Below are 22,375 nucleotides of genomic sequence, written 5' to 3'. Positions count from 1 at the left end.
CACCAACACTTGTTTCTTATATTTTTGATTTTAGCCATTGTGACAGGTGTGAGGTGATAGCACCTTGTGTTTTTTTTAAATTCCAGTATAATTAACATACAATGTTATATTAGTTTCAGGTGTACAATATTGTGATTCAACAATTCCATACATCATCCAGTGCTCATCATGGCAAGTACCCACCTTTTCATCATCACTTATTTCACCCATTCCCCAACACATCTCCCCTCTGCTAACCAACAGTTTGTTCTCTGTAAGAGTCTATTTCTTGATTTGTCTCTCCCTCTCTCCCTTTTTTCTTTTGCTCATCTGTTTCTTAATTTCCACATATGAGTGAAATCATATGGTATTTGTCTTTCTCTGACTGATTTAGTCCATCTAACTTAATACTGTCTAGTTCCATTCATATCCTTACAAATGACAAGATTTCATTCTTATTTATGGCTAATATTCCAATACATACATACATACATACACACATGTGTGTGTGTGTGTGTATGCACATACAACTTCTTTTTTTTTTTAATTTTATTTATTTATTTGACAGAGAGAAATCACAAGTAGATGGAGAGGCAGGCAGAGAGAGAGAGAGAGAAGCAGGCTCCCTGCCGAGCAGAGAGCCCGATGCGGGACTCGATCCCAGGACCCTGAGATCATGACCCGAGCCGAAGGCAGCGGCTTAACCCACTGAGCCACCCAGGCGCCCCCACATACAACTTCTTTATCCATTCACCTATCCATGGACACTTGCGCTGCTTCCATAAAATGGCTTTTGTAAATAATGTTACAATAAATACAGGGATGCATATATTCATCTCAGTTAGTGTTCTTGTATTTTGGGGGTAAATACCCAGTAGTGCAATTACTGGATTGTAGGGCAGTTTTATTTTTTATATTTTTGTATGAACCTCCATACTGTTTTCCACAGTGGCTGCACCAGTTTGCATTCCCACCAACAGTGTAAGAGTGTTCCTTTTTCTCCACATCCTCACCAACAATTGTTTCTTGTTTTTTACTTTAGCAATTCTGACAGGTGTGAGGTAGTATGTCAGTGTAGTTTTGATTTGTATTTCCCTGATGAACAGTGATATCGAGCATCTTTTCATGTATCTGTTTGCCATCTGGATGTCTTCCTTGGAGAAGTGTCTGTTCATATCTGTGGCCAATATTTAAGTTAGATTAGTTGTTTTTTGGGTGTATATCTTGCAAACAGACCCTTCACCATATGTATCATTTGCAAATATCTTCTCCCACTCAGTAGGTTATTTTTTAGTTTTATTGATTGTTTCTTTCACTCTGCAGAAGCTTTTTGTTTTGATGTAGTCCTAATAGTTCATTTTTGCTTTTATTTCTCTTGCCTTGGGAGACATATCTAGAAAAATATTGCCATGATTGATATCAGAGCCATCACTGTCCGTGCTCTCTTCTAGGATTGTTATGGTTTCACATCTCACATTTAGGACTCTAATCCATTCTGAGTTTATATTTTTGTGTGGTGTAAGAAAGTGGTTCAGTTTCATTCTTTTGCATGGAGCTGTCCAGTTCTCCCACCACCATTTGTTGAAGAGATGTCTTTTTCCTATTACATATTCTTGTCTCCTTTTTGAAGATTAATTGACCATACAATTGTGGTTTTATTTATGGGATTTTTATTCTGTTCCATTGATCTATGTGTCTGTTATTATGCAGTACCATACAGTTTTGATTGCTACCGCTTTCTAATATAACTTGAAGTCTGCAATTGTGATATCTCCAGTTTTGTTTTTCATTTTCAAGATTGCTTTGGCTATTATGGGTCTTTTGTAGTTCCATTCAAATTTTAGGATTATGTGTTCTAGTTCTATTAAAAATGCTGTTGGTACTTTAATATGGATTCCATTAAATCTGTAGATAGCATTAGCTGGTATGGACATTTTAACAATATTTATACTTCAAATACATGAACATGGAATGTCTTTCCAATTCTTTGTGTAATCTTGAATTTCTTTCATCAATGTTTTATAGTTTTCAGAGTACATGTATTTCACCTCTTTGGTTACATTTATCCCTAGATACTTTATTATTTCTGTGCATTTGTAAATGGGACTATTTTCTTAGTTTCTCTTTCTGCTGCTTCATTATTACTATATAGAAATGCAACAGTACATTGATTTTGTATCCTGAAACTTTACTGAATTCATTTATCAGTTCTAGAAGTCTTTTGGGTTTTCTAGATAGGCTATCATATCATCTTCAAATAGTAAAAATTTTATTACTTCCTAACAAATTTGAGTGTCTTTTATTTCCTTTTTTGTTTAATTGCAATAGCTGAAATTTCCAGTACTATTTGAATAAAAGTGGTGAGAGTGGGTATCCTTGTCTTGTTCCTGACCTTAGGGGAAATGGTTTCAGTTTTCCCCACATTAAGGATGATGTTAGGTGTGGGTTTTTCATATATGGCTTTGATTACTTTGAAGCATATTCCCTCTAAACCTACCTTATTTGAGGGCTTTATATCATGAATGGATGCTGTATTTTGTCAAATGCTTTTTTGGCATCTATTGAAATGATCATGTGGTTGCTATCTTTTCTTATTGATATGTTGTATCATTTTTATTGATTTGCAAATATTGAGCCTTCTTTGCACCCCAGGAATAAATTACATTTGATTATGGTGAATGATTTCATAAATATATTGTTGAATTCGGGTTGCTGATTTTTTATTGAGAAATTTTGCATCTATGTTAATCAAGTTATGAGCCTGTAGTTCTCTTTTTTAGTGAAGTCTATATCTGGTTTTGGTATCAGGGTAATGCTGGCCCCATAGAATAAATTCGGAAATTTTCCTTCCTTTTCTGTTTTTTGGAATAGTTTGAGAAGAATAGGTATTAACTTTTCTTTAAACGTTTAGTAGAATTCGCCTGTGAAGCCATCTGGTTCTGGACTTCCATTGTTGGGTATTTTTTGATTACTGATGTAATTTCTTTGATGGTTATCAGTCGGCTCAAGTGTTCTATTTCTTCCTGTTTTGGTTTTAATGATTTATATGTTTCTAGAAATTTATCCATTTATTCCAGGTTATCAAATTTATTAATGTATGGTTTTTCATACTATTCCCTTATTGTTTGTATTTCTGTGATGTTGGTTGTTTTTTCTCCTCTCTTATTTGTGATTTTATTTCTTTGGGTCCTTTCTCTTTTCTTTTGATAAGTCAGGCTAGAGAATTGTCAATTTTACTAATTTTTTTTTCAAAGAACTATCTCCAGGCTTCATCTATTTATTCTACTGCTTTTTTTAGTTTCTACATCATTTATTTCTACTCTAGTTTTTTTTTTTTTAATTATTTCATTCCTTCTGTTTGCTTTGGATTTTGGTGGATTTTTTTTTGTTCTTTTCCTACCTCCTTTAGGTGTAAAGTAAGGTTGTTTACTTGAGATCTTTCTTGCTTCTTGAGGTAAGCTTGTATTGCTACAAACTTTCCTCTTAGAACTGTTTTTACTGCAGCTCAAAGATTTTGGACTGTTTTCATTTTCACTTGTTTCCATATAATTTTTAATTTCTTTTTTTATATATAATTTTTAAATTTTATAAACATATATTTTTATCCCCAGGGGTACAGGTCTGTGAATCACCAGGTTTACACACTTCACAGCACTCATCAAAGCACATACCTTCCCCAATGTCCATAATCCCACCCCCTTCTCCCAAACCCCCTCCCCCCAGCAACCCTCAGTTTGTTTTGTGAGATTAAGAGTCACTTATGTTCCTTGTTTTCTTCTTTGACCCATTCATTGTTTAGTTGCATCTCATTTAGTCTCCATGTATTTGTGGTCTTTCTTGGTTTTTTCTTGTTGTTGATTTCTAGTTTCAAAGCATTGTGTAAAAAAAATGCATGGTATGACTCTGATCTTTTTACTTTATTTAGACTTGTTTTGTGAGTTAATATGTGATCTGTTCTGGAGAGTATTCCATGTTCACTTGAAAAAATTGTGTATTCTGTTTTAGGATGGAATGTTCTGAATGCTTATGTTAAAACTATCTGGGTCAATATGTCACATTTTCTCCTAGCTGATTTTCTGTTTGGATGATCTGTCCTTCAATGTATGTGGGGTGTAAAAGTCCCTTTTATTATTATTGTATTAGTATCAATTGTTTCCTTTATATTTATTATGAATGGTTTTATGTATTTGGGTGCTTCCATGTTGGGTGCATAAATATTTACAATTGTTATATCTTCTTGATTGATTGTCTGCATTATTATTATACAGCGCCCTTTGTTCCTTGTTATAATCTTTGTTTTAAGTCTGTTTTGTCCAACATAAGTATCCCTACACCTGTTTTCTTTTGACATCATTTGCATGGTAGATGTTTCTCCATCCTCTCACTTTCAGTCTGCAGATATCTTTAAGTCTAACATGAATCTCCTATAGACAGCATAGAGATTAATCTTGTTTTTTTTTAATTTAATTTTTTTCAGTGTTCCAAGATTCTTTGTTTATGTATCACACCCAGTGCTCCTTGCAATACATGCCCTCCTTAGTATCCACCACCAGGCTCACACAACCTCCCCAACCCCTCCCCTCCAAAGCCTTCAATTTGTTTCTCAGAGTCCACCGTCTCTCATCATTCATCTCCCCTCCAATTTCCCCCAATTCACTTCTCCTCTCCTTCTCCCAACATCCTCCATGTTATTCCTTATGCTCCACAAGTAAGTGAGACCATATGATAATTGACTGTCTCTGCTTGACTTATTTCAATCAGCATAATCTCTTTCAGTCCCATCCATGTTGATACAAAAGTTGGGTATTCATCCTTTCTGATGGAGGCATAATATTTCATTTTGTATATGGACCATCTTCTTTATCCATTCCTCTGTGGAAGGGCATCTTGGCTCTTTCCCATTTGTCGACTGTGACCATTGCTGCTATGAACATTGGGGGTACAGATAGCCCTTATTTTTACTACATCTGTAATTTGGAGGTAAATACCCAGTAATGCAATTGCTGGGTCATGGGGTAGTTCTATTTTTAATTTCTTGAGGAATCTCCATGCTGTTTTCCAAAGTGGCTCACCAACTTGCATTCCCACCAAAAGTGTAAGAGGGTTCCCCTTTCTCCACATCCTCTCCAACACACGTTGTTTCCTGTCTTGTTAATTTTGGCCATTCTAACTGCTGTAAGGTGGTATCTCAATGTGGTTTTGATTTGAATCTCCTTGATAGCAAATGATGATGAACATTTTTTCATGTGTCTGTTAGCCATTTATACATCTTCTTTGGAGAAGTGTCTTTCTGTTCATGTCTTCTGCCCATTTTTTGACACGATGGTCTGTTTTTTGAGTGTTGAGTTTGAGGAGTTTTTTATAGATCGTGGATATTAGCCCTCTGTCTGTGGTGTCATTTGCGAATTTCTTCTCCCATTCCATGGGTTGCCCCTTTGTTTTGTTGACTGTTTCCTTTGCTATGTAGAAGCTTTTAATTTTGATGAAGTCCCAAAAGTTCATTTTTGCTTTTGTTTCCTTTGCCTTTGGAGACATGGCTTGAAAGAAGTTTCTGTGGCCAATGTCGAAGAGGTTACTGCCTATGTTATCCTCTAGGATTTTGATAGATTTCTGCCACACGTTAAGGTCTTTTAACCATTTTGAATTTATCTTTGTGTATGGTGTAAGAAAATGGTCAAGTTTCATTATTCTATACCTAGCTGTCCAATTTTCCCAGCACCATTTATTGAAGAGACTATCTTTTTTTCCACTGTATATTTTTTCCTGCTTTGTTGAACGTTATTTGACCATAGAGTTAAGGGTCCATATCTGGACTCTTTACTCTGTTACACTGGTCTATGTGTGTGTTTGGGGGTCAGTACCATGCTGTCTTGGTGATCACGGCTTTGTAGTAAAGCTTGAAATCAGGCAACATGATACCTCCAGTATTGTTTTTCTTTTTCAACATTTCCTTAGCAATTTGTGGTCTCTTCTGGATCCATACAAATTTTAGGATTGCTTGTTCCAGCTCTTTGAAAAATGCCAGTGAAATTTTGATCGAAATGGCATTAAAAGTATAGATTGTTCTAAGTAGTATAGACATTTTAACAATGTTTATTCTTCCAATCCATGAGCATGGAGTGGTTTTTCATGTTTTGGCGTCTTCTTCAATTTCTTTCATGAGTTTTCTATAGTTCCTCGAGTATAGATCCTTTACCTATTTGATTAGGTTTATTTCCAGGTATCTTATGGTTCTTGGTGCTATTATAAATGGAACTGATTCTCTAATTTCCTTTCTATATATTCCTTGTTAGTGTATAAGAAAGCAACTGATTTCTGTACACTGATTTTGTATCCTCCCACATTACTGAATGGCTGCATGAGTTCTAGTAGTTTGGGGGTGGAGTCTTTTGGGTTTTCCATATAAAGTATCATGTCATCTGCAAAGAGAGAGAGTTTGACTTTTTCTTTGCCAATTTGAATACCTTTTATTAATTTTTGTCAGACATACAGAAGGTCACTACATCATTTTTAAAGGGTCTATCCACCAAGATCTAATAATTATAAATATTTATACCCCCAACATGGGAGCAGCCAACTACATAAGCCAACTGTTAATCAAAGTAAAGAGTGATATTGATATGAATACATTAATAGTAGGGGATCTTAACATGCCACTCTCAGTAATAGAAAGATCATCCAAGCAGAAAATCAATAAAGAAACAAGAGCTTTGAATGACATATTGGACCAGATGGACCTCATAGATATATACAGAACATTCCACCCTAAAAAACAGAATACTCATTCTTCTTGAGTGCACATGAAACTTTCTCCAGAATAGACCACATACGGGGTCACAAATGAGGGCTCAACCATTATCAAAAGACTAAGATTATTCCCTGCATGTTCTCAGACCACAATGCTTTGAAACTGGAACTCAACCTCAAGAAAAAGTTTGGAAAGAATTCAAACACTTGAAAGCTAAAGACGACCTTGTTTAAGAATGTTTGGATCAACAAGGAAATCAAAGAAAAACTTAAACAATTCATGGAAACCAATGAGAATGAAGACACATTGTCCAAAACCTCTGGGATACAGCAAAGGCAGTCCTAAGGGGGAAATACATAGCCATCCAAGCCTCGCTCAAAAAGTTGAAAAATCCAGCATACACCAGCTCTCTTTACACATTAAAGAACAGGAAAATCAACAACAAATTAAGCCAACCTCATGCACAAGAAAGGAAATAATCAAGATTAGAACAGAGATCAATGAGCTTGAAGCTAGAGATACAGTAGAACGCATCAATGAAACTAGAAGCTGTTTTTTTAAAGAATCAATAAGATTGATAAACTACTGACCAAATTAATCCAAAAGAAAAGAGAGAAGACCCAACTAAATAAAATTATGAATGAAAGAGGAGAAATCATGACTAACGCCAAGAAAATAGAAACCATCATCAGAAATCATTATCAACAGTTAAATGACAATAAGTTAACCAACCTGGAAAAAATGGATGCATTCCTGGAAACCTTTAAACTTCCAAAACTTTTTTTAAAATCCATTTTGTCGGGGCGCCTGGGTGGCTCAGTGGGTTAAAGCCTCTGCCTTTGGCTCAGGTCATGATCCCAGGGTCCTGGGATCGAGCCCCACATCGGGCTCTCTGCTCCGCGGGGAGCCTGCTTCCTCCTCTCTCTCACTCTCTGCCTGCCTCTCTGCCTACTTGTGATCTCTGTCAAATAAATAAATAAAATCTTAAAAAAAAATAAAATAAAATCCATTTTGTCTCCCTGTGTCTTTTGATTGGAACATCTAGTCCATCTACATTCACATTACTTATGGATAGATATGTATTTATTTCCATTTTGTTACTTGTTCTGCTGATGTTATTGCAGTTTTTTTCTGATCCTTTCTTGCTTTCTTTCATGTTTTTTTTTTACCTTCTTTAGTAATATACTTGAATTCCTTTCTCTTTATTCTTTGCATATCTATTACTGGTTTTTGACTTGTGGTTACTATTGGGTTTGTATATAACATCTTCTGCATATAGCAGTCTATATTAAGTTGATGGTCACTTAAGTTCGAATCCATTCTTTATTCCACTCCTCCCCACATTTTAGGTATATGGTGTCATATTTTACATTGTTTTATTTTATGAATCCCTTGACTGATTTTTACAGAAATAGTTAATGTTACTTTTTGTGTGTGTGGTTTTTTTTGTTGTTGTTTTGTTTTGTTTTGTTTTTTACGTTTCATACTCTCACTTATGGTCTTTCCTTGCCACTCAGAATCCATTTTTTTTTAAATTTATTTATTTATTTGAGAGAGAGAGAAAGCACATGAGTATGTGGGGAGAGAAGGAGAGGGGGAGAGAGAAGCAGTTTCCCTGCGGAGCAGAAAGCCTGGTGTGGGGCTCGATCCCAGGACCCCAGGATCATGAGCTGAAAGCAGAGGCTTAATCAACTGAGCCACACAGGCACCTCATCCACTCAAAGAGTTCTCTTTAATATTTCTTATAGAGCTGATTTAGTGGTCATGAACTCCTTTAGTTTTTCTTTGTCTGAGAAATTCTTTATCTCACCTTCTATTATGAATGATAACCTTGCTAGATAGAGTATCTTTGGCTGCAGATTTGTTCCTTTTGTCACTTTGAATATATCATTCACTCCTTTCTGGCCTGCAAAGTTTTGCTGAAAGATCTGTTGGTAGCTTTATCAGCTTTCCCTTGTATGTAACTGTCTTATTTCCTCTGTCTACTTTAAAATTTTTTTTTCTTTAGTACTACATTTTGCCATTTTGATTATTATGTGTCTTGGTGTGGACCTTTTTGTGTTGATTTTTTTTGGGAATCTCTGTGCCTCCTGAATCTGTATATCTGTTTCCTTCCCTAGATTAGGGAAGTTTTCAGCTATTATTTCTTCAAATAAATTTGCTTCCTCATTTTCTCTCTCTTCTCCTTCTGGGATCCCTATAATGTTATTATGCTTGATTGAATCACTGAGTTCCCTAAGACTATTCTTCACTTGCATAATTTTCCTTTTATTTGCTCAGCTTGATTACTTTTAATTACTCTCACTTCTGGGTCATTAATTAATTCCTTTGTTCATCTAACCTCTCTATTCTATAAAGTGTACTTTTAATTTAATTTATGGTGTTCTTCATCTCTGATTGGGTCTTTTTAATCTCTTTGTTAAGTTCTCACCTAGGTCTTCTACTCTTTTCTCAAGCCCAGTGAATATCTTTATGAACATTACTTTAAATGTATTAGGCATATTACTTATGTTGGGTCTCTTGCTGTGATTTTGTCTTGCTCTTTCATTTGGGATATATTCCTCTGTCCACTTATTTCATCTAACTCTTCTGTTTCTGTATTTTAGAAAAGTCAGCTACATCTCTTGCTCTTGAAGGTAATGGCCCCTTATGAAGAAGAGGTCCTGTAATACCCTGCAGTTCAGTGTCCCCTGCTCCCCAGGACCTGGCACTTTAGGGAGTATCTTCTATGTGTGTTGTTTGTGTCCTTCTGTAGAGTTCTGGCTGCTTTTTCCTTCAGTCCAGTTGTATAAAGTGGCTCTCTTTGCCTGATGTGAGCTGTGTTTGGTTCTTGGTAAGAGTGATGTGTGTTTTAACAAGGTATTCACCAGTCTGTTTGCTAAGTGAGACCTGCCATCACTACCACCAGAACAGGATTCTGACAAAACGTGTGGGTCAGAAGGTGAGGTGTTGGTGGGTTTTGTGAATGTCTTCTGGGGGAGGGATCCACAGTGCTGGAACTGAGGCAGTTGTGACTGGGAAGGGTGCATCCACACAAGAACAAGGGGCAGGTTTTGGTGTAAGGTAGTGAGTATGGGCACTATGCCGGTTCCCACTGGTGTCTTTGTGTTTATGCTGGGTGTGTTGGACAGGGAAATGACATGTGCCAGGTACTTTGTTCCTGGAGGGGTCGCCCTATGATCCCTGCTTCTCTGCACCACACTCTAAGATGAGCAAATTTCTCCCTCCAGTCTGCCTCCATTGTTTTTCAAACTGCTGCTTCCAGTCTGTGTCTTTGTTAGCTGTTCTACTGCCTCTTCAAGGGAGGCAGCTTCCTATTTCCCTCAGGGCTCTCATAGAGCAGATCCTGCAAATTTTTAAAATTCCGGGCTTTAAGTTCCACTGGTCGTAAGAACTCATGAAATTCACCCCTTCTCACTTTCAAAGCTAAATGTTATGGGGATTTGTCAGCCCTATGTAGGATTCCCATGTGATAGTGTGTTTCTTGCCCTTCTCTGCACTACTGGCTTCCTCCCCACCATGAATAGCCAAGGTCCATTTTTCTCCCAAACCATGTCTTCACCCTTCCCACCTTCTCTGATGTGACCTCTTCTATACTTTTAGTTGTGGAGTTTGTCCTGCCAGTCTTCAGATCATTTTCTGGCTTATTTATGCTGATGTGAGTGTTAACTAGTTGTATCTGTGGGATGAGGCAAGCTTAAGATCCTTCTACTCCACCATCTTCCTACCCTCTCTCCTGTACAGATATTATTTTCAACTCATTTGGGAAAATGACAAGGAGTTTAACTGATGGATCATATTATATGATTATGTATAGTTTTGTGAGAAATTGCCAAACTCTCTTCCAAATTGGTTTTACTATTTTGCATTTCCACTACTAATGAATGAGAATTCCTTTTGTTCCACATCCCTGCCAGCATTTGGCAGTGTTTCAGATTTTAGATATTTTAATAGGTTTGTAGTTGTTTCCTATTATTATTTGAATTTGCAATTCACTAAATAATTATGATGTTGAACATCTTTTCACATACTTACTTGCCATCTGTATATCTTGTTTGGTAAGATATCTGTTTGCATCTTTTGCCCATATTTAATTAAGTTGTCTGTTTTGTTATTGTTGAGTTTTTTCTTTGTATATTTTAGATGCCAGTCCTTAATTGGATATGTATTTTGCAGATCTGATTTGTCTTTCATTCTCTTAAGAGTGTGTTTTGCAAATAAGACTATGCTACATCCAGTGATTGCACTACTATTTACCCAAGGAATATAAAAATACTAATTCAAAAGGATACATATACCCCAATGTTTATAGCAGCAATGTCCACAATAGCCAATCTAAAAAGAATCCAAATGTCCATCAACAACAATGAATAAAGAAGATGTGATATATATATGAATATTATTAATTATATTAGTAAATACTAATATAATAATAGAAATAATATATATAATTATTATAATGGAATTATATATATCATAATATTAGAAAATACTAATAATTATTACTAATATATTATAATATTCTAATTTTAGAATATTAGAATATGTATATATATTAGAATATTACTCAGCTATCAAAAATAATGAAATCTTGCCATTTTAATGGTATAGATGGAGCTAGAGGGTATTATGCTAAAGAAAATAAGTCAGTCAGAGAAAGACAAATACCATATAATTTCATTCATGTGTGGAATTTAAGAAAACAAACCATTATAGGGAAAAAAGAAAGAGAAAGAGACAAACCAAGAAACAGACTCCTAATTACAGAGAGCAAAATGATGGTTACCAGCCTGGGGGGTTAGATGGGAGAGTGGATTAAATAGATGATGTGGTTTAAGGAGTGCATTTATGATGAGCACTGGGTGATATATGTAAGTATTGAAACACTAAATTGTACACCTGAAACTAGTATTACACTGTATGTTAACTAACTGGAATTTAAATAAAAACTTTTTTTTTAAAGATTTTATTTATTTATTTGATAGAAAGAGACACAGCAAGAGAGGGAACACAAGCAGAGGGAGTGGGAAAGGGAGAAGCAAGCTTCCTGCTGAGCAGGGAGCCTGATGCGGGGCTCCATCCCAGAACGCTGGGATCATGACCCGAGCCGAAGGCAGACGCTTAATGACTGAGCCACCCAGGCGCCCCAATAAAAACTTTAAAAAAAGAAAGAAACGTGTGTTTTGCAGAGCAGAAGTATTTAATTTTAATTGAGTTTATGTTTTTTAATTGAGTTTATCAGTTTTTTCTTTCGTGGATTACACATTTGGTATTGTATCTAAAATATGATTGCCAAACCCAAGGCCACCTAGATTTTTTCCTATGTTATCTTCTAGGATTTTTACAGTTCTGTGTTTTACATTTAGTTCTATGGTCAAGTTTGGGTTAATTTTTGTGAAAGATGTAAAGTTTGTGTCTACATTTATTTATTTTGCATATAGATGTCCCGTTTTTCCAACACCATTTGTTGAGAAGACTATACTCTATTAATTAAATTGCCTTTGTTCCATAATCAAAAATCATTTTTGTATATTTGTATGGATGTATTTCTGGACTCTTACCTGTTCCATTTATCTATTTGTTTATTATTTTGCCAATAGTACACTGTCTTGATTATTGTAGATTTATGGTAAGCCTTGAGGTTAGATAGTGTCAGTCCTCTAGCTTCTTTTTTCTTCTAATTTGTGTTGAGAATTCTTGTCTTTTTTCTTTGCACATAAATATAAAATCATTTTTTCAGTATCTAAAAAATAACTTGCTGTTATTTTGATTGGTATTACACTGAATGAATAAATCAAATTGGGAAGGACCGATGTTTTGATAATATTGAGTTTTCTTATATGTGTATATGAAATATTTCTCCATTTATTTATTTATTTGATTTTTCATCAGAGTTTTGTAGTTTTCCACACATAGATCCTATACATATCTTGCTAGATGTATATATTTCACTTATAGATTTAATACAGCATCAGTTGAACTCAACAAGACCATGTTAAAATGTCTCTATTAGAATAACATTGAAAGAGTGTATCATTTCAGAATAGTAAAATCATTTTTAAAAGCACAGCATTCTAATGTTTGGATTTTAAATTATTATTAAATCTTTCATTAATATTGCTTAAGTATTATTTCCTATTGTTTCAACTTTAACTCCCACCTTGTACCTTCACCAACAAGGAGAGAGACAAGAGCAATCACCAAACTTGCTTTTGTAACAGAAATTTTATCTATGGTCAAGGGCATTAATGTTTAACACTATCTAGGATTAAAAAAAAGGGGGGGATGGGTCATCCAACATTGGTAGAGAACAAGTATATGCACCAGGCCCCAGGTTAAGTATTTCATCTTCTTTAATTCTCATATCATCTTGCTATCAATGCCAATTATATGAAAGGAAATGAAAAATTAGAGTGGGGTTGGGATTTGAGTTCATTTTTCTGGCTCCCTAGCCTATGCTCTCACACTACCACCATGACTTATCTAAATAATTATTTCATTGACTGCTGTTTTTTTGCTATGGCATTTTTGGTGGCATATGGAGTTTACAGCTTAGATAAGATCCTCCCCTGCTTAAAAACGCTATGTTCCCTGAACTATGTGCTGTATTGTTTTCTTTTTCTTCTGCATGACATAATGAATAATCTATAACTTCATCCTAGTGTAGATCTGCATTCTAATCACATTTCTACCAGTTAATAGTGATGTAACCTTGGACCAACTGTTTAAATACTTGGAAACTCAATTCTCTTGGCATGTATATAAAAGTTCATAAAGTGACTCAGAAAAGAGGATGTTTTGTTTTGCCATGACTCCACTCCACATTTTGATAAAATTTTCACTTTCACAAAGGATTCAATAACATTTTGGGTAATGATAATATTGTTTTATTGTCTTTATTGTACAACATTAGGTGTATTTATCACCCAGCCTAGTATAGAATGTGAAGAAAAAATCTGGCCCACATCTAGCCACATTCAAATCAAAGTCCCAAATAAGAATAAGCAAGTGAAAGTTATAATATAGGAAAATCTGAATTCTCTGTAGGCATGCTAGTAGTTTCCATAAAACTGTTGGGCATAAGCTTTGAAAGGAACTTCCAAATGGAATCACAACACCTTGCAGAGGAAGAGACCAAGAATGTATTTGACCAACTAGAATACACTGATACCAAGTATATGCTAGGTACTGTGGTAAGTATGGAGGACACAGAAATGAATAGTATAGAAATCCTGCCTTCAAGATGCTCAGAGGAGAGTGGAGGAGAAACATAAACAGAGAAATAAATCATAACCTTTCTCGATTATTCTGTGCCATGTAAATTTACACACACACACACACATATATTTTTCATCCTTCGAAATAAAATTATCTTTTAAAATGAAATGTAACTCTAAGGTTAAAAACTAAGAATACAACATAATGTTATAAAATATTTTTAAATGAAATTAAGTTTCACTGTAAGTAATAACCAATGAAGTGCATTATACTATTTTATATATATAATTATATTGTATATGTCACTATATGTATGTATAATATATATAACTTTTTTCATCCTTCAAAATAAAATTATCTGTTAAAATGAAATATAACTCTAAGGTTAAAAACTAAGAATACAGAGGGTTGCTGGGGGGAGGGGGGTTGGGAGAAGGAGGGTGGGGTTATGGATATTGGGGAGGGTATGTGCTATGGTGAGTGCTGTGAAGTGTGTAAACCTGGTGATTCATATCTGGGGATAAAAATATATTATATGTTTATAAAAAAATAAAAAAAAATTTAAAAATTAAAAACTAAGAATACAAAATAATGTTATAAAATATTTTTAAATGAAATTAAGTTTCAGTATTAGTAATAGCCAATGATGTGCATTATACTATTATATATATAATTATACTATATATTATATGTCACTATATATGTATATAATATATATAACTTTTTTTTCTTAATGGGGTTTTATGTAGGTATCAGTGATACTGAGAGGGTAAAAAGCCAGAGTGCTGGAGATGGGACTTGATACTTAAGTACGCTTGACACTAACCTGATCCTTTTTCTGCTTATTATGGCAACACTTTACTTATTTCATGTGTATTGGCATGTTTCCTAATGAGACAGTTATCCTCAAAAGGATTCGCATTTGGGGGCACCTGGATGGCTCAGTGGGTTAAACCTCTGCCTTCGACTCAGGTCATGATCTCAGGGTCCTGGGATCAAGCCCCGCATCGGGCTCTCTGCTCAGTGGGGAGCCTGCTTCCTCCTCTCTCTCTCTCTCTCTCTGCCTGCCTCTCCACCTACTTGAGATTGAAATAAATAATATCTTAAAAAAAAAAAAAGGATTCGCATTTTGAAAATCCAGGCACAACGCAAGTCTTAGCATCCCCATAAAGGTCCAGGTCACTCTCAGTCAAAACTCAGATAAGTAATGTGTTAAAACCAACAAGTCATTTGTACATATCCTGACTTTTGTGTGTGTTAAGAAGGATTAGAGAACTTGGAAAGTGAGAGCCCCAATATTGGGCCTTCTGTGAAGGCAGATGTTTTACCTAGTATAAAGGTTTATGAAGCTGCAGATACCCCTGTGTTTCTGCCATCTCAGTGGGGTCCAGTGTTAAGAGATCAGTTCCTCAGAAACAGTTGTAATCTGGGAAAGAGAAGATGAAAGGTTTGGCTCAGAGCCTTCAACCACTCACAGGTAGATGGAGCTTTCACCTGCAGGGTTTCCCTGTGAGGAAGTACCAGAAAAGTTTTTTTAGAGATTTTAACAGATTTTAAGTAGAGCCAAAAAAGCTGTGGGACATGTTTTGGTAGCCAGAAATGAAAACATATTGAAGGTCGGAGTCAAGAGACCCAGAATTGAAGACTGTCTCAACTACTAGCTAGTTGGGTGGTACTAATTTTAGAACAGTCCCTGACACATAATATTCATTCAATCAATATTCTTTGAATGAAAATGGTTCTCTGACTAGAGAGTGAGGCCCTTGAGAACATGGACCCTGTTTCATTGTTTTTTGTAAATTCAGCATCCAGTTCATTGTCTACATCCTGTTAAGCACCACTAAATTTTGAATTATTCTTTTGTAACACTGATAAGAAAATCATTTCGCTAATGTGGACATAGTACCAAAGATATTATTGATGTAGGTACCATATATTTTGGTTTTGTGCCTAGGTACCAAGCAAACCCTTCTAGTAAGTTGTGAGTTTTTGAAGGCAAAAATATCTGACTTATTATCTTTGTCATTTGATGCAGTAACTAGTATTTACAGTACATGTAAGAATTTACTGCAGCTTTTCCTTGCTCTCAATCATACTAGTGTCACTACTTTGGTTTTTGCTTTATCTGTGTACAATCTGTACTTTTACTTGTGTTTTATTTTTTGAAAGAAAAAAATATCTTTTAAAATGAATCATAGCCCTAAGATTAAAAATTAAGATCACACTATAATGATATGAAATATTCTAATGGAATTAAGAGTCAGTACAAGTTAATAGTAAGCTGGAGATATGCATTATACTAACTACTTTATATATTTCTTTCTTTCAATCATCATAATAGCTCTGCTAAAAAATATTCTTCCAATTACCACAGATGAGATTAAGACCAAGAGAAGTTAGGAAATAGTCTGGGGTCACACAAAGACACAAAAGACACAAAGGAGAGAACAAAAACTCTGACTTAAGTATTTTGGCTGCCAAAGCCTAGTTGAGGTGTACTGTAGACAGTTCCAAATTATTCCTAAATTCTTCCTCCTCATTCTTTTTTCTTGCCGAACCAGCCCTCTGGTTTTCAGGCCATCTCTTCTTCAAAGTTTCAACAGTTTCTCATCCCACAGGCCACGCCCCAGATGCTCTGGCTCACTGCCAACACTGAGACCTGCTAGAACAGAGGAAAATGGATATTTTTAAGTCTTTCTGAGAGCATAAAGCAATTGTTACTTACACATTCCTGAGAACTATTAAGGAGTGACCATCCAAGAAGAGCTCTTTGTGATTTAGTTTCTGGGTGTGAAAATGCAGATAAAGGACTGAGGGAGAGAAGAATATTTTCCTCCTCGTACAAAGGACTGGGGGAGGAGATGGAGCCTGGAAGATCTAGAGACTTCTGTGGAGGGAGGCAGGGACAGTGAGATATTGGCTGCAGGAACTGTAGGAGATAAAGGGGGTACAGAGCTCAACTAATGATAGGCACCCACTAAATGTCCTTGATTTGTAACTAGAGAGAGATATGGTAAATTATGATGACCTGTGTAAGGAGGAAATTGCTTTCCAAGTTAAAGCTGTGAGCAGGAAGTTTGCCTGTAAGTTCACAAAAATCTTCCCTGTGTTTTCAGAAACTGAGTAGCTAGATCAAGGAAACTTGAGGCAGCAGTGATTTAAGGCAAGACAGGATTCAAAGAATAATGGGTCTAGGGCTGGTAATCAAAGCCCAAGGGATAGAATATGCAGTAAGAGGAAGAGGGAAAGAAACTATGATTTAATCATTTATTGGCACCCTCCCTCCACCATGTCAGGTATTTTAAGTATATTATTCCATGAAATTTTGAGATCCAGTCTGTAAAGCAGATGTTCCCCCCTGCCACACTGCACATGACGGGTGATGAAATAGGTTCAGAATATTTATGAAGGAGTTATCAGTCCACCAAAGTGGTAAAAAGATTATTTTAAATTGAAAACATCTGAACAGACAGCAGCCATATAAAGAAACATTATTTAAATTAAAGCAGAACCTACCAAAAATACAGCTGCCATTGACGTGTCCCTCCCAGGAATTTTCCTGATGAAAAGAAGACTGACCCTTAGTTCCAGAAAGTATGAATTCAGCTTCCATAACCCCCTCTCCAAATGCACAAAACACACACACACACACACACACACACACATGCACGCGCAGAAATTTTGAGCCTAGAAGGAGATAGACTACCTATTATCATTAGCATCAAAAACCTAATAGAACCTTCCATAACTTTCCCCTTAAAGTCCTAAACTCTCTCCCTTTTGTTTAGTTGATATATATACCTTTTTTCCTGGTTATTCATTGAGTTACCCATTATTGGGTACTCCCACTTATGCATGTATTTTCTCTTGTTAACCTATTTATTGTCAGATAGTTGTTTTTAAATTTTATTTATTTGTTTGACAGACAGATTACAAGTAGGCAGAAAGGCAAGCAGAGAGAGAGAGAGGAGGAAGCAGGCTCCCCGCTCAGCAGGGAGCCTGATGCGGGGCTCCATCCCAGGACCCTGGGACCATGACCTGAGCCGAAGGTAGAGGCTTTAACCCACTGAGCCACCCAGGTGCCCCTATTGTCAGATAATTTATAGGCCTTGACAATTTGAACCTATATTAAAGGAAAAAAATTTCCTCCTAACAGCTAAATGCCTTGCTCAGGTTCACACATATTGCAAATAGCAGGGCACAGGAATTTACCCCTGGTCATTCGTGCCTCAAAGAAAAAGGTTATGGATTTTAGAATAGACACTTGTATTTGATGAAGATCTCTCTACCTCCTTGGCAGACAGCAGTGTAGTTCCCCAGAACAGACCTTAGAGCACCCACAGAACTGACCCATTGCATATCCAAGTTCCTTAGATGGTCTAGGCTACAAATCCCAAACCTGATGAAACTGAAGCAATCTATGTGAGAGGGTGGGCCACAGGAAAAGCTGTGTCCCTGCGAATATTCTTAAGTCAAACTCAGAGCAGAGTGACAGTTAAGGCCAGTAAATGGTCACTTTCCATAATTACCTTTGTACTACAATATTCTGGGGGAGTCAGAGATCCTAGGAGAAGGCTGACTCGAGATGCGAACATGTGTCCCAGCAGCCAGGACAGTCTTTGGATTTAATGAGCTTATGCTATGTAATTGAGGATGGGTCACTTTACATCACTAAGCCTCAGTGCTATAAAATGTAGATGCTCTTATCTACTGCCAGGATCTTATGGAGAATGGTTATAATATTAGCCAAGAGTTTGCCACTGCTGATTAAGCTTATAATATTAGCAGCTCTGATTTCTGTTGCCTTTTTTAAAATTCTAATATACTTCATAGATAACTCTATGTATATTTGCATATATAGAACACATTTAACACACATACAAGTGTGCTCACATACACACAAATAAAGAATGTTCTTCATCTTGGTAACACGCTCTATTTTTTTAAATCCACAGAGTGCAAAGTCAGAAGGTTTTATCATGGAAACACATTCCTTGGGTACCACTATAGGATTTGAGAGAAATACAACATCATCATTGCCTACCACCAACAATTTAATCAAAGATTCTTCTATACTACTTTAAACTTATAACAATACTATTATGCTTGAGTAAGTCCCCCTTTAATGCTAAACTTTATATATGATCTATAAAATATATGAAAATGGGAAGCCACACATTATTTCTAAATTTTTGCTTTTGTTGTACTTTCTTACTCTTAGTTATCAAAAAGATAAATCAATATTTTAGAAACATAGAAAAAGAACAGAAAATTATTTGTAGAAAAGAAGAAAAAGCTACTGTGGAAAATAATATGGAAGCTCCAAAAAAATTTAAAATTGAACTATCATGATCCAGTAATCCTAATTTTGATTATTTATCCAATAGAATTGAAACCAGGATCTCAAAGACATATTAGCACTCTTATGTACATTGCAGCACTATTCACAATGGCCAAGTGTGAAAATAGCATGCATGTCCATCCACAGACAAATGAATAAAGAAAATGTGATATAGATAGATGTCAAAAGAAAATCTGCAATAAGTTACATCATGGAGAAAACTTGAGGATTTTATATGATGTGAAATAAGCCAGTCATAGAATGAAAAATACTGCAAGACTCCACTTACATGAGATGTCTAAAGTAGTGAAATTCATAAAATCAAAGACTAGAATGATGGTTGCTGGGGCTAAGGGGAAGGGAAAACAAGGGAGTTACTAATCAACAGGCATAAGGTTTCAGTTAAGTGAGAGAAATAAAGATCTGTTGTAGAACATTCTACTTATAATCAACAATAATGAATTGTGCACTTAAAATTTTGTTCAGAGGGTAGATGTAATTAAGTGTTCTTACGATGATAAAATCAAATTTTAAAATTATAGTTTTCAGAGTAGGTTTATTCTGAGGTATCTTAAGGTTTTTGGTGCAATTGTAAATGGGATTGATTACTTCATATCTCTTTCTGCTGCTTCATTATTGGTGTATAGAAATGCAACAGATTTCTGTACATTGATTTTATATCCTATAACTTTACTGAATTCATGTATTAGTTATAACAGTGTTTTATTGGACTCTTTTTGGGTTTTCTCTATAGAATATCATGTCATCTGCAAATAGTGAAAATTTTATTTCTTTGCTGATTTGGATGGCTTTTATTTTGTTGTTGTTGTCTGATTGCTGAGGTGGGAACTTCCAATACTATATTAAATAACAGTGGTGAGAGTAGTCAATTCTCTCTTGTTCCTGACCATAGAGGAAAAGCTTTTGCTTTTCCCCCATTGAGGCTGATAATAGCTATAGGTTTTTCATATATGGCCTTTATTATGCTGAGGTATGTTCCCTTTTATCCTACTTTGTTGAGGGTTTTTATCATGAATGTATGTTGTACTTTGTCAAATGCTTTTTCTGCATCTATTAGAAAAGATCATATAGTTCCTTTTTTATTATTTAGTCACCATAAAGTACATCATTAGTTTTTGATGTAGTGTTCCATGATTCATTGTTTACATATAACACCCAGTGCTCCATGCAATACGTGCCCACCTTAATACCGATCACCAGGCTAACCCATCCCTGAAACCCTCAATTTATTTCTGTCTGTAGTCTCTCATGATTCATCTCCCACTTTGAGTCCCCCACTTCATTTTCCCCTTCCTTCTCCTAATATCTTCCATGCTATTCCTTATGTTCCACATATAAGTGAAACCATATGATAATGTCATAGCAACAATGTTCACAATAGCCAAACTGTGGAAAGTGCCAAGATGCCCTTCAACAGACATATGGATAAAGCAATGGAATATTGCTCAGCCATCAGAAAAGATGAATACCCACCATTTGCATTGACACGAATGGAACTGGAGGAGTTTATGCTAAGTGAAATGAGTGAGATCATATGGTTTGTTTCTTTTATTATGTGGTATATCATGTTAATTGATTTTTGAATATTGAAATACTCTTGTAGTCCAGGGACAAATCCCACTTGAACACGGTGAATGACTTTTTAAAATGTATTGTTGGATTTGGTTTGTTAGAATTTTATTGAGGATTTTTGCATCCATGTTCATCAGAGATATTGGCCTATATTTCTCATTTTTAGTAGGGTCTTTCTGTGGTTTTGATATCAGGGTCATACTGGCCTCATAGAATGAATTTGGAAGTTTTTCTTCCATTTCTATTTTTTGGAATAGTTTGGGAAGAATAGGCATTAACTCTTCTGTAAATATTTGGTAGAATTCTCACTGTGAAGCTGTGTGATCTGGGGCTTTTGTTTTGGGGAGTTGTTTTTGTTTTGTTTTGTTTTTAACTGATTCAATTTATTTGCTATTTGTCTGTTTGAGTTTTCTATTTCTTCCCATTTCAGTTTTGGTAGTTTATATATTTCAAGCCAAGAAACAGACTCTTAACTATAGAGAAAAAACTGATGGCTACCAGAGGGGAGGTGGGGGGAAGGTAGGTTAAATGGGTGATGGGGATTAAGGAGTGCACTTGTGATGAGCACTAGGTGTTGTGTGGAAGTATTGAGTCACTGTATTGTACACCTGAAATTAATATTACATTGTATGTTAGCCAACTGGAATTTAAATAAAAACTTTACAAATACTTCAAAATTATGTAATCAAAACTTTCATGGAACACATTGTTGTGGGCAAAGTATAGTTCATAATGGCACCACTCATTCTGGACAAAATTGGATGACAAAGCAAAGATAAACATCCATCTTTTCTCATTGTGGCTTTTTATATTGTCAGTAATGATCTTGCCATGGTCAAAGTTTTTTTTCAGGAAGGCAAATCAAGACAGAACTCTTCTCCCTCTACATGAGGGATCAAATTCTTTATTCACACAGAGAGAATTACGTTCACCTTATGAAATAAATACATGAAATTAGAGAAAAAAATCAAATAAATATAAAAAGGAAAAACTCTTCCTCTTTCTACCTCCAGATATGAACAACGTTAATTTAATTTAGTTCTTCCTGGTTTTCTTTCTTCTTTGTGGTGCGGGATAACACACACAAATGATGTGGGGAACAGAGGCAAAAAGAAAAATTAAATTTCCTTATTACTTGTAGCCCACTGATAAATCCTTGAAATAGGCAGAGTGACATTCCTCTAGGAACACAGCTGCCTCAATGTTAATACTTTGCTAAGGGCAAAATGCAATATTTGCTTAATATTATCCCTTCCTCCTAGGATCCTGCAAGTCTATTTTAATATACAAAAATTCCTTTGGAAACTTCTTTTATCTCTACCCGCCAAAATATATGTTGGCAATCATTTCCCAAGCATATGACCCATTGATACACATTTGAAGGGTCTCATGACTAAGGTTTTATTACACAGTAATAAATGACCTTTTCCAGATAATAGCTAACCCCTTCATGGTCCTGGAAATCTGGCTTTCAAAAATCCTTAAAGACTTAATGC

The sequence above is a fragment of the Mustela putorius genome, unplaced genomic scaffold (assembly GCF_011764305.1).
Source record: "Mustela putorius furo isolate JIRA1106 unplaced genomic scaffold, ASM1176430v1.1 tig00003903_pilon_pilon_pilon, whole genome shotgun sequence".
NCBI lineage: Eukaryota > Metazoa > Chordata > Mammalia > Carnivora > Mustelidae > Mustela > Mustela putorius.
This window is presented reverse-complemented; position numbering follows the sequence as displayed.